At 32.2% G+C, this 13,944-nt stretch overlaps 1 pseudogene; it reads left to right on the plus strand.

Moving 5' to 3' along the window:
• Positions 1 to 12,133, plus strand: part of LOC149238719 (anamorsin homolog 2 pseudogene) — a 35,769-nt pseudogene extending 23,636 nt beyond the window's left edge.
• The last annotated feature ends 1,811 nt before the right edge of the window (positions 12,134 to 13,944 follow it).

The raw sequence follows: 13,944 nt of genomic DNA on the forward strand, positions 1-13,944 counted from the left end.
AACATTTAATAAGATTAATCCGTCCATTCTTTTAGACCAAGTTATTGTAATTATAATAAAAATAAATAAACAATAATATTTCTTGGACATATGTAACCTATGAGGCTCTTTACAAGGCCCTCAAGGTTGTAGACTAGAATTTGTTATTGCAACCATGAAATATATGTCATAACAATTCTACAATTCTCTATCATTTATTTGTATATATGTAACTAGAATTTGTTATTGTAACCAGGAAATATATATAATAACAATTAAACAATTCTTTATCATTTGTTTGCTATTAGATTCCATGATGTATGACTGTATGGAAGTAACATTTAATCCCTCCATTTTTTTATACTAAATCATTGTAATTATAGCAAAAGCAATGAACAATAATATTTCTTAGAAATATGTAACCTATGAGACTCTTTATGAGGCCCTCAAGGTTGTAGACTAGAATCTGTTATTGTAACTAAGAAATATATATAATAACAATTCTACAATTCTCTATCATTTGTTTGTATATATGTACATTTTTTTTCTTTTAATAACACATTACGCAAAATTTGCATGAAATTAATCAACATATATATAGATAACAATTTTGATGGATTAAATTTAGAAATCATTGACAAGAATATATAGGAGCTTTGTTGAATTTGTTGAATATGTATTCCTTCCTCTATAGCTCTTCAAAACCGCCTAACTAAATATACCACCTAGTTGGCTAGGAACAACCTCTCTAGCTCCCTAACCATAGAAACCATCCACAAATTCGCTAGCCCTCCATTCACAAGCCCATGACCATAGCTCATAGTATTTTATTTTATTTTTTCCAAATATCAGGGTGCCCAAGAAAATTCCCCTAATTCCCAAAAACTCTATCAATTATGAATGAATACTAACTTCCCAAAAATGATTCTAAAAGAAAAAGAATTCCCTGCAACTCTTTTCCCTTCCTCTATTTATAATTTTTTGCTCCCAAATTATCTCCCCCTCATTATTTCCCCACCTAACTCATTTTATTTAAAACCCCTAACAAGTTATATTGGTCAACCCTTAAAAGCTCTACCTAACTTCCATTTAATCAACAACTAGATATCTAGGGGTCCCATGATAATCAAATCCACCTAAAGACTTGAATCAATCACATCAACAAATATTAAAAATAGGATTCCATTACTCATAGCAAAAAAGACATACAAGAGCATTCCCTAATTGTTAGCAAATTAAGTTAAGCATGAAATACAAGGTAAAGGAACTAGGTTATGCACTATGATTACATAATAAATCCAATAACACTCTCTACTACTCCTAGCGTCTTGAATTTCTAACTTGCTTCCATCTTCCATGTCATATCCATCCTCTACTAGACTATATGGGCGCATCAACTCTATTGAATTAACTCTAGATAAAACCTATAAACAAAAGTTGTTAATTCATTGACCAAGCTCCCCCAATAGGAATCTCACAAACATCATCACACATCTAAGGAAGCAGGCCTTAACACCATTCTCCCACAACCTCAGGCCTCCATCCATGGGTGAAAACATGGAGCTCGGTTACACTTTTTGGTGAAAGAAGGTGTATTTTGGGTGAAAATCAACAACTCGATCGAGCCATTTTAAGCACTCGATCGAGTAAGCTTTGAGCCCTCGATCAAGTTGTTTGAGGGCTTAAACAATGTAACCCGAGGTTAACTAGGAGCTCAATCGAGCCATGTTTTTGAAATGTTGTGCCATTACAACCTAGGCATGGAATTTAAAAAGTGGCTCGATCGAGCCTTAAAGCTAGATCTAGCCTTAAATCTAGATCAATCCTTATAACTAGATCGAGCTATAGGCTAGATCGAGCTTTAAATTTAGATTGAACCTTTATTTAACCACATAAATGGCTCAATCAAGAGTTAACTAAACCCTCGATTGAGCTATTTGAATTTGAAATTTAAACGCCCGATTGAGCACTTTAAGCACTCGATTGAGCCTCTTAAGTCCTAAAATCCACAATTTCAACATCCCTTCTACAAAATTTCCTACAACATCAGCCTCTTAAGTCCTAAAATCCACAATTTCAGCATCCCTTCTACAATATTTCTTGCAACACCATTTTGTACCCTAGCTGGCTTAGGGCTAAATTTGTCCTTAGGTGGCAGAGTTGATCACATTGGATTCATGAAGGAATCCTCTATCAAATGGCACATGAGTTTGACATTTTTGAATTCATATGAAAATTTTCATCTAATTGCTTTTAAGCATAATGCTTGAAATTTTTTTGAACGGTTTTAAAGAGGTCAAATAAAAAATCAATATGATAAAACAAACACAATGAAAAATTTTCAAAAAATACCACTATATTTGTTTACGAGTCCTCTTCAAAAGGGCACTTTTGGTTTTTCAATATATTTAAATAGTTGCAACAAAACTTGCATGAACACATGTATCTGAAAAATGTAATTCAAATACAACTTTTCCAACTTCGAAAAAAAAATTGCATTAAAAAAAAATTAATATGAAAAACTTAGTTATATATATATATATATATATATATATATATATATATATATATATATATATATATATATATTTATTTATTTATTTATTTATTTATTTATCTATTTATAGATATATATTAAATTACACATTTTACACTAAGTTACGTTGCGTGAACACACACATACCTCTTAAGATATGTGAAAATTTGCAATGACAAGCATTTCATTTAATGGAAAATTGACATATTATACGACACCAAATATTTTTGCAAAAAAATATCATTACAAAAAAACACAATTCCCCAAAATTTGTGTTTTTACTCTGAATCGAAATTCACAGTACTTATATGAATTTTGAGGGCTTCAATTCAATAAAAGAGGAAAAACTTGAAATTTCATCGCCACATTTGACCCAAAAGTGTAACCCATCTTCATTATTTCACCCCATCCTCATACAATAAGGTTGAACATCCTTTCATGGACCACATTATGGCTAGTCACTAGGTGCTTAACGTTGAATTATCCAATCGGATAGTAATGTTACCTAAAAACCTGGATTTTTAGCCAAGGTCAAAATAGTGCATATAAACTAATACAAAATACATAAGAATGATTCACATCGTACCATAGCTGATTTAATGCCCCCAACCTTAGTTAATTACTAGTATGATTCTTTGGCTATCACATGGTCCATTCAACTTGTAGGTTAGTTTTCACCCAAGCACATGCATATTATATAGACATGTGATCACAATTAAACATATCATATTTCAAGTAAAATTTGCATGTTGGAATTAAATCATACAACTATTTTTAACAACATAAACATAATTAGTATAGTGGTTTTATATAGATAAGTCCACTTATCCAAAAAATGAAGTGAAAAAATATTACATAGATAATGCATCATTAAATACAATTAGGGCCTTAGTATAAGTAGCTACCCTAGGGAAAAATGGGGCATTAAATACACCAAACCTTTAGGGTAGTCTCAATTTAAGGTCTTTGCATCCACCCAGGTAGAATATCATAGGCTATACTTGTCCATTAAACCTTAAAATGGTCCAACAAACAATGCTCGAGCTATCAAAATTTATGGTTTAATATGTTTAATGGTTAGCATCACTACATCAAATTCTAAAGCATGTGTAGAATAAAACTACTTATGTTTCTTTAATTTCCTAGATGCATATGTTATTACTCCCCATTCTTGCATTAATGTAGCCCCTAATCCTTGCTTCAAAGCATTTATGCAAACTATGCATTATTTTCCATATCAAGCACTTGAAGGATAAATCTTAATGAATACGATGTTGCATTTGTTCATATACTCATACGTAACTCCTTTGGGATGCAATGTAATGATAGATTTCAATTTTTTTTAGAACCCTTCACTTCAATAATAACCCATTATCCCCATGAAGCTTCACATCTCATGAGAATTCTTGGTATTGGCTAATCTATTATGATCTTTACCTTTTCTAAGTCCACCAAAATCTCCTACCTTAAATTAATATTGTTGAGATATAAAATTTATGTTTGCAATAAATACCAGTTTGATAGTTATCCATATAACTTGTTTTCCCTTAATCATGTCAAAAAGATACATAGATGTTCCTCATGTTCCCTTTAATTCTTGGAATATATGAGAATTTCATATAGAAAGACCTCCACAAAGTTGTCCAAATACCTTCAAAATACACCATCCATGAGGCTCATCAATATTGCTAATGCATTGTTCAAACAAAAAAAGAATACTATGAACTCACAGTTCCAAAATCAAGTTTAAAAGGTGGCCTAAGGAATGTTACCCTCCTTGATCCTTAAATGGTGATATCTTGATTGCAAATCAACTTTTGAGAAAATCATCACTCCCTTCACTTTATCAAAAATATCATATATTTAAGGTATCAGGTACCTATTATTCATTGTGGCTCGATTCAAATCCTTGTAATATATGCATAGTCTCAAGGAACCATCCTTCTTTGAAAAAATCACTAGTGCACCTTAAGGTGAAATACTAGGCCTACGTAGTCCTAGGGCTAGTAGTTCTTTCAACTACATCTACAACTTGAAAATTTATTGATCTATCATCCTCTATTGTGTCTTGCATATTAGCTCCACGTTGGGTTTTAGATCAATTGTGAATTAAATCTCCCTTTCAGAGGGTAGACCTGGTAACTCCTTCGGAAACGTATCTTCGAATTATCATAGAATTAGGCGTTGATCTAAAGAGGGTCCATTCATGTCACTCATTGCCTCGACTACATATAATTTACACCCCTACCTGAGGCAATGTTTAACATTTTTTATTGATATGAATTGTAGATACACTTCCGTCTTAATTCTATAGATCTCAATTAATCTTCCTTCAACATCTAAACATTTCAATTTCATTTTGCAGTAGTCCACAAAATCTCTATGAACTTCTATCCAATCCATTCCTATGATTACATCTTATGTCCCTAAGTTAGTAACATACACCTTAAAATTAGTTTTACACACTCCTAATTCTGCTAAACATTGGTTAACACTAGTATCACTTTCTTTGCCCCATAAGCCATCTTGACTTTTTAAAATTCATTATACTCATAGGTTTCCAACCCACATTTTTCTAATGCAATTGGTGAAATGAAACTATCTATTGCACAACAATCAAATAAAAATTTTAACCTTTACATGATTCACCATACCTAAAGTCTCCACCACAGTGGATTGATCTTCATTTTGACGGTTATCGATTATTGCATAAATTTGATGGTTACTACCTCCTCTTCTGATCAATGTCTTTCCTTCCCTATGAGTGGTGCAAAGTTGTGACTTAGGGAAATCACACTGGTAAGGTGATCCTCCTCACCCCCAATAAGTAATGGAAAGGTTGATTCTTAATGTATTTTTATGGAACCCTTTGGAATGAGTTGCTTCCCCCAAAACCTCTATCCCTGAAAACAACCCCACATGGTTATCTTAGAATTGCACAAGTCTTTGAAGATGTTAGTGAGGTTTCATTGGAAACATAATTTTCTTGTTGTTATTGTTCTAGGTCCAACCTGATTTCCATATAGTGTTGGCTTAACTTCCTCCCTAGGAGAAGGTTTAAGGGGCCTTCCCCACAAATATTGGTTGTGGAAAGATAACCCTTATCCTCCATTTTAAGCCCATGAATTCTTCTATGTACCATGAATTTTCAATTTCCTCAACAACTAAATATTAATTCCACATTCGTAACATTTCCCTAATATTAGGATTCAATCCATAAATAAATCAATTTTCCTATATCCATGTATGAGACATATTTCACTAGCTCCATAAATCTTATCTCATACTCCTCCATTCTTTGATTTTCTTATACTAGAGCATGGAACATCCTCCCTACTGCTCCTCATAGTACATTGGAAGATAGTTTTTCCTGAATAATTCTTGAAACAAATCCCATGAGATGGTAAATAAAGTGATGTATAATTTGTTTCCAACTAACCCCATTAGTTCAAGTTATTGTCCTTGATTTGAAAGATAATTATCTTAGCCTCAGAATTGGATGTGTAATCCTTCAGTGCAAAGCACTTTGCCATTCCTTCTAACCATGCTTTCACATATTCACTTGCATGACCCCCAACAAATTTGGGAGTTTGAACTTATAAAACTCTTGATTATTCCTTCAGGTGGAGGTCCTCATTTTCAGTTCTTAACCCTTTAGGGTTTCCAATTCCAGATGGAGGGAGCTTTTCCTCCACCTTAGCTACTTGGAATCCCTTTAAATTTTTATTTATTTCTTTGTGGGAGTACAAGATGAGGGCCAACTTAGGTGATGACAATGGTGGTTCTAGTGTTGTTGGTCCTTGTGATGACACTCCCTAACCTCGATTTTTTCATGTCCTTATCATTAGACAATGTTTATTAGTATAGTTTAGGACATTCACTACTCTTATTTGACTCATGAACACATATATAAGGTCATGTGTAAGTTTTTTTTTAAACATTCTTATAATGGAGCATTATCGATGTCAAGTAGAGCCTCAATAATATACTAAACCATCTCCCGTTACTAGCTATGTTAGCACCACAATGCACACTTGGTAATTGCTCTTAGTACCTTTTAGTGTATGTCAAAATCCATTTGATTTTAATTTAATCATTAATTAATTAACAAAAATGGCAAGTCTCCTCGTGGGATGACCAAGTGATTAGCACAATGGGATGTTATCACCTCCACCCAATTTTCAAATTCCGCAGGGGGGTATCTTTGGCCCATTGTGTTAAGGGTCGAGGAGAAGGCTCCCCCACCCTTGTGGAGTATTTCTAGATTACAAGTTGTTGGATATACTCTTGGTGTTATAGTGGTAGCCGCTAGGTTTGATCTTGGGCCTTGCCTATATCACTCCAATGAGTTACTGATTCAGCATGGTTTAAAAAAAAATGTAGTCTAAATAGCTGACATCTAGCTTGTTTTCTGGCATATTTTTAGTTAAACCTAGTTGGAATTTAAAAAAAATTAGGTTACAGTTGTCAAATTGTGGAATTTGGGGGTGCCCTAGGGGTTTTTGATGATGTTGAATCCATTTCTATTGTTAAAATCATGATTGAAACACTAAAAATTTAGGGCTTTGTAATCCAAAAATTATCGGATTCCAACCAAAAAATATATTCCAAGAAAAATTGTCACCTAGGTAGACAACACCAAAAAATTCCCAAATTTTAATTAGTTAACATTAATTAGTCAATTACATTTGCTAATTACCCCAATGTTATCCCTAACATTAATATTAAAATATGATATTATAGTACTTATTATAAAGTTTAATTAATTATTCATTACTTGATATACCCGTCATTAATAATTAGTTAAGGTTGTACATTATAAATTATAAAATAATAATTATATATTATTAATGATACTTTGTGTAAATTTAATAAAATAATAATGAAAATAGCAGTAAATATGATTAATTATTTTTATTTTAAAACTAAACAAGGTAAAATAAAAATTTAAAATAAATAAATGACAAGAACATGCACAAGGCCCACATGTCTCTTCCCAAAGATCTAGAACAATAAAAAATAATAATAAAACAAGAAGTTTAAAACACCCTATAACATTATTGATTCTTGTGAAGCAACAAGTTTAAAACACCTTATAACATTTCTTTATAGCAAGGTTGTATCAATGCTCTAAGTGCTGTTGTTGCCCAATACAAGGGAAATAACAAAATTGATTTTTTTTTAAGTCTTTTTCTAGGAGATAACATAGGAGATGGCACTTCTAAAAGGGCTTGAGGATGGAGGTTTTGGCATGCCATATGAATTGAGGTATGAACTAGCATGACTTCTATGGGTTGCATTTTTCTTAACAAATATTTTGGAGATGAAACAATACCTTGAGTGTATTGAGCCCAATTGTGGATTTTTTGTTAGCATGAGAAAACTGATATTCATCCACTATGAAAGTTTGGCAGATTTTTTAAAAAGAAGGTTTATGAGATCAAATTTGTGGGGCCCATAGGTAAATTTCTATGGCATCAGTCTTTTTTTTTAAAATACTCTTCGCGACCTTGACATAGGAAGACAAAAGAAAACATTTCATTAAAGTTGGAAAGAGATAGCAGGATCATGTAGCATGAATTTTCAATTGACAGTCTTAGTAAAACTCCATACAACCATCTTTAGCTAGGGTATTCAAAATTTTCATTTAGAGCCTAAGATTTGCATGTTATTACACATAAAGATCGGTTAAAGGGGACACCAAATTTGAAATCCCCATCTCTAATGTAGTGATTTTAGTATCTGGATTTCATAAGTGGTGTTGTCACCTAAATCCACACTTGAGCTAATGTGGATAAACTATTTAACTCCACTTGGTGTGGCCTTGGGGGAAAGTCTCGAGTTGAGTAGTTATCACTTAATTCTCAATTCCTTCGTCTAGGCTAACTGCTAGCAAAGCTAAAGGGGGTGGACCTTATGAGACAAAAAAGACTAAGGCTTGATTAGGCTAAGTTAAACTAAATCAAATTCTAGGTGTTAAATGGAATTACACAAGATATATTCAACCATCAATAAATAAATTGCAGCATGTAATCTTTAAATCATGTAACATTACTTCACCATAAATAATATATATAGCAATGAAAATTAAATAAAGTGTTGAAATAGAAAATGAGGTAAACAATGAGACCATTTTGAAGAGAGTACTTGTAAAGGTAAATGCTTGAAAGTAAAGTACTTGAGGAAAAATTCTTTAAATTAAAGTACTTCAATGTAAAGTGGCAATGAGATAATGGTCAAGTACCAAGTGTTGCAGTAGGAAATGTGATAGAGTGTTCTTAGTTAATTTTAGTTAGATTAGGTTTTCACTTGGGTTTAGGTTAATTAAGTGTGTGGGTGCACAACATGAAATGTGTGGTTGTAATAAATCAAGCCTAGCTAAAGTTTTGGCTTCTTCAAACCTTATTCTCATCGGGTTAAGGAAAATTGCAAGGGGATCCTACAGGGGGAAGCTTAGCTTCAATGATTACCCCCGACATCCCACAATTGAACATTTTCACAAGGAGGTCCAACACTAAGGGAAACAAGGACCTAGACTTGCCAAGTTCCCCCAATATAAAAATAATAATATATAGAAGAGGTTTTCCCTATTAGTTTAAGTTCAACCAACAAGCCTTCTCTAATCATGTAAGAGGATCAAGCTAGGTTTGTAACTTGCATGAAATCATATCAAATTCTTGAAGGAGGTTTGTTACTCTTTGAAAATAATTTAAATATATACTAAAACAAGAATTGAAATCTATTCTAAAGAAATATTTGAAAATTAGTTGAATCTAGGAGCATAAAAGGAAATATATTCTAAATTGAAGTTAGATTTATCAAATGAAATGAGATGAAAACTACTCTAGATTGTATTATTAACAATATGATGAAAAATTACAATAGTGTTTCCCAAAGCATTCAATCTTCAATCCTCCTTAGTAATGAGAGGGGAGCTTTCATTTATAGAGGAATGGGAGAAAATCCCAAGGAAAAGGAGAGCTACCAAGTGTCCAATGGTCAATCAGTTTTGTGTGGTTTGCTTTGATCCCAAACTAAGGTAACTTTGTTGGTTCTCACTCTATTGCTTCAAGTTGGTAATCTAGGCCTTGATATGGACATTGTTGTCCAAAGGAGAGAATCGAAATTTCTTGTTATTCTCTTGATAGTTTACATTATAGATTTCACTATTTCGATTGAATAACATGTTTAATTTTATCATTATGCAAACTTCACCTATATTAATAATCGTTGTTGTAATATCTTAAGTTGTTTACAAGTTCCTAAGATTGGAGTTGGGGAAGTTCTTAGTTGAACCATCCACTTTCAAGTATATTTCGAAGCATTAGCCCCATTTGGATCAAGGACTTTCAAAAGACTTCAAAAGGGCTTTAAAACGCCCCTACTCTCTCTTATTTTTTTCACAAAACTTATATAAGAATTTTTTTGTTCTATTTCAAGCATTACATTGACATATATCATTTAAAATCATTTCGTTCATTGTTGTCCTAACAATAGTCATATCGGCTAAGAAAATATCAAGTTCTCATGGTCTTTCCTTTGCTAATTAGTGTAGGAACTTAGTATTTTAACTATAGAATTTTACTTGGTGCTTTGGGCTTATACATGCTAACATTCTTTGATCATTTTAAACTCATCTCCATCACATTTTAGGCTAATCTTTTTTTTTTTAGCAAGAATGCACTTTTACAAGGAGAGACATTTGTTAAATTTGACCAAAATTGAACATCTGAAGCACCTAAAGGAGACCCACTTTGTACCCTTTATAAAAACCAAAAAATTTCACCATTGAAACCTCATAAAAAGTCATTATCTTCCCTTTGATTTCAAGGATTACATTTTCTATTTTGATCCCTTTGATTTCAAGGGACTCATTAGAGCATTGTAACCATCTTGGGAGTTAGGGGAGACCCATAACCATACCCCCTACCCCGTGGGGATCTTTTGTGTGTGATGTGGGATAAAAAATTAATCCTAGATTATCTTAATCATGCATCACAATCTAGATTATTTTTTGTTTCATTTCATTTTATAAATCTAACTTAAATCTAGAATAGATTTCCTTTTATGCTCATAGATTAGATTAATTTTCAATTCTTGCTTTAAAATATATTTGAATTCCTAGTTTAGTGTAGATTTCATTTTTTTGCAAGAAGTAGCAAACTTCCTTCAAGCCTTGATACGATTTCATGCAATTTGCAAGCCTAGCTTGATCCTCTTGCATGATCAAAGAAAGCTTGTTGGTTGAACTTAGACAAAATGGGGAAAACCTTTTCTATATCTTCTTATTATGGGATCGGGGGAATCGGTAAACGTTCGACTTGTGGATTAAGGATAAGGGCTTTTTCCCCTTATTTTTGGACATCCTTTAAAACAAGATGACTTGTGGGCTCTTGGGGGTACTCATTGAAGCTAAGATTTCTCTTGTAGTATCCCCTTGCATTTTTCATTGACCCAAAGTGGATAAGGCTAGAAGAGGCCCAAAATTTATTTTGATTGATTTATTGCAACCAAAAATTTCATGGTGTGCACTCACACACTTAATTAACCTAAACCCTAAGTGAAAATCCAATCTAACTAAAATCAACTAAGAACATTCCATCACATTTTATTTTGTGGTATTCAAACTGGTTATTGTCATCTACTTTCAAGTACATTTACTTTGAGAATCTCATTTTCAAGTATTGTCTCCTTCTTTCAGCATTTGTCTCCATGAGTTATCTTATTGGCACTAGTATCCATTACTTGCTATATAATTTGCTTAATATTTTCCATTCATTTGATGCTATCTTTATTATATCTCTTGTTTATGGATGCTTGTATGTGCTCATGATCATTTCATTAACTTGTGGAATTATTTACTTGCTCTAAAGTGATATGTTGTAATTTGTATATTGATGGTGGATATTTTTCTTCTATAATTCATTAACTATTAAAGTTTTATTTTTTTTAGCCTAGCTTTTCTCTCATAGGGTCCATCCCCTTGGCTTTGCTAGGAGTTAGCCTATACGAAGGATTTGAGAATTGAGTGACAACTGCTTAACTCGAGACTTGCCCCTAAGGCCACATCAAGTCGATTTAAAGATTTTATCCACGTTAGGATGATTGTGGATTTAGGCGGAAACACATGTCAATGGCTACTAGATCTTGTGAGGGTCTCACACTAGGCGGGATTATCATCCTTCAAAACCCTAAATCTGCAAATCATGATGCTAAAAAAACCATTTCCCCCCTTGAATGTGATATTTTGTTGTTGGGATTTGTAGTTTTAGAGGGTGATAATGGTAGTATTGATAGACTTGGGCCATTGGTGGTGAAAGGTCAAAAGCCTGCTTGGGAGACAAGATCTTTATTAAGCTGAAGGAAGTCATGGGGAAGCCGACTAATGTGGTAAATTTTGATATACCAACCTTTAAGGTTCATTTAGGGGATGAAGTAGACGATCTCATAAACAAGGATAATTTTCTTACAAAAGAGGATTCTAAATTTTTTTACCTACCACAAGTTGGTGATTGTCAAATAGGAAAGGCAGGAAGAAAATCATGCCATAATTGTACATCTGGTAGGGTTGAAATGGAAGAGAAAAAAGAGAAACAAAATATAGAAGAGCCATCATAGATCTATATTTGACAAGAATAGAGCATCAAATTCAAAGAGCTTTACCTCCATGACATTGTAACCTAGCTTTGTGTTTTTAAGATAAATCAAAATTGGGTGAATATACAAAAACATAATAGAGCCAATGGAAGTGAAGTAAGTGCCCTGCAATATATCATTTTTTTTCACAATACAATGTTCTTTTTGTAATTTTCATATTTTGCATAGCTCGCATTCCAAAGATTATAGAGTTGGTAAATGTTGTCTTCTTTTGCAATTTTTTCTCTTTTTTCTTTTTAAGCTAATAAGAATGAAGATAATGTTTGTTAGTCAAGAAAACAAAAGTTCTTGTTCCATCTAATATATATATATATATATATATATATATATATATATATATATATATTAAGTATGATGATTTCATTATTTGCCTATAATAAAAGGAAACTTTGTGATTATGATAAGATTTTGCAAATATTCATTGTTTCCATAGTTATGTGGACAATGTGTTATCAATATATTTGTATGTAACTTGTTTACAATAGCCAATATGTGTGTTGGTGTTCAAGTGGGTTTAGTCCTATATTTTGAATACAAGACTTTGATACCATGTGTGCCTCAAAATTGTAAATTATAATTTTATTGATTCAAGGTAACAAGGAAATATATCTAATAACAATTCTACAAGTTTATTAATTGTTTGCATATATGCATTTTTTTCTTTAACAACAAAAGAATTTACATGAAATTAATCAACATACATAAATAATAATTTACATGAATTGAATTTAGAAATCAATGCAAATAATACCTAGGATATTTTTTGAATCTGTTGAATCCATATTGAGTTAGAATTGAAGTTTTCTTCCTTTCTCTAATGCTCCTCAAAAACTGATAGACTAGGCTTACCTAATTTACCACCCATCTGATTGAGAATATCCTTTGGATCCCTAGCCCTAGGGTATACGGGTTCCTTAGCCCTCTCTTCCCAAGCCCCAAGACCACAACTCGTTGTATATTTGTGTGTTTGCACCAAATGTCATGGTGCCTAGTCACCTTCCCCCAATTTCCTAAGTTTGTGTGTTTATACCTAGTCTCATGGTGTCTACGAACCTTTCCCCAAATTTCCAAAAACTTTGTCAATTCCAAAAGACTCCCAAATTTCCAAAAGACTCTAAGAAATAAATAACCCTTGACAACTCTCCACCCTTCCTCTATTTATCATTCTTTGCTCCCAAAACATGTCCCCCTTATCAATGCCTCACCTAACTTATTATATTTAAAACATTTAAATACATCAACCCCCCTTTAAAGTTTCTAATTAACTTCCATTTAATTCTTAGAAAATATTTAGGGTTATGTGACAATCAAATCCACCTAAAGAATCAAACCAATAATAAAAATACTAAACCTAACCTAAAAATTAATTTGATATTAATTTAACATAAAGTTCTACTTAAAAGTCCACCGAATTAATTAGTCATTAATAAAACATAAGGATTAATTAATATTAATTTAACATAGAGTCTACCACATTAACTAATCATTAATAAACCATAAAAATTACTTAATACCAATTTAATATAAAAATATGCATAAGAGTCAACCACATTAATTCATCACTCTGTTAGCACAATATATCATAAAATTAATAGAATATATACAAGGTATGTGTGCATGGTTGACACATACATGTCTCATGCATGTACTAGAAACATCAACTATCACACCTAATCCATAGTGCAACATACTACAGTAAAGTAATCAATTACATACACAAATCTTGATAATAGAATTTCATTATTCACGGGAAACAAAACATACAATAACAT

This window comes from Pinus tabuliformis, chromosome 8 (assembly GCF_031772625.1).
Source record: "Pinus tabuliformis cultivar Carrire ecotype Pingquan chromosome 8, CPIR1, whole genome shotgun sequence".
NCBI classification, from domain to species: Eukaryota; Viridiplantae; Streptophyta; class Pinopsida; order Pinales; family Pinaceae; genus Pinus; species Pinus tabuliformis.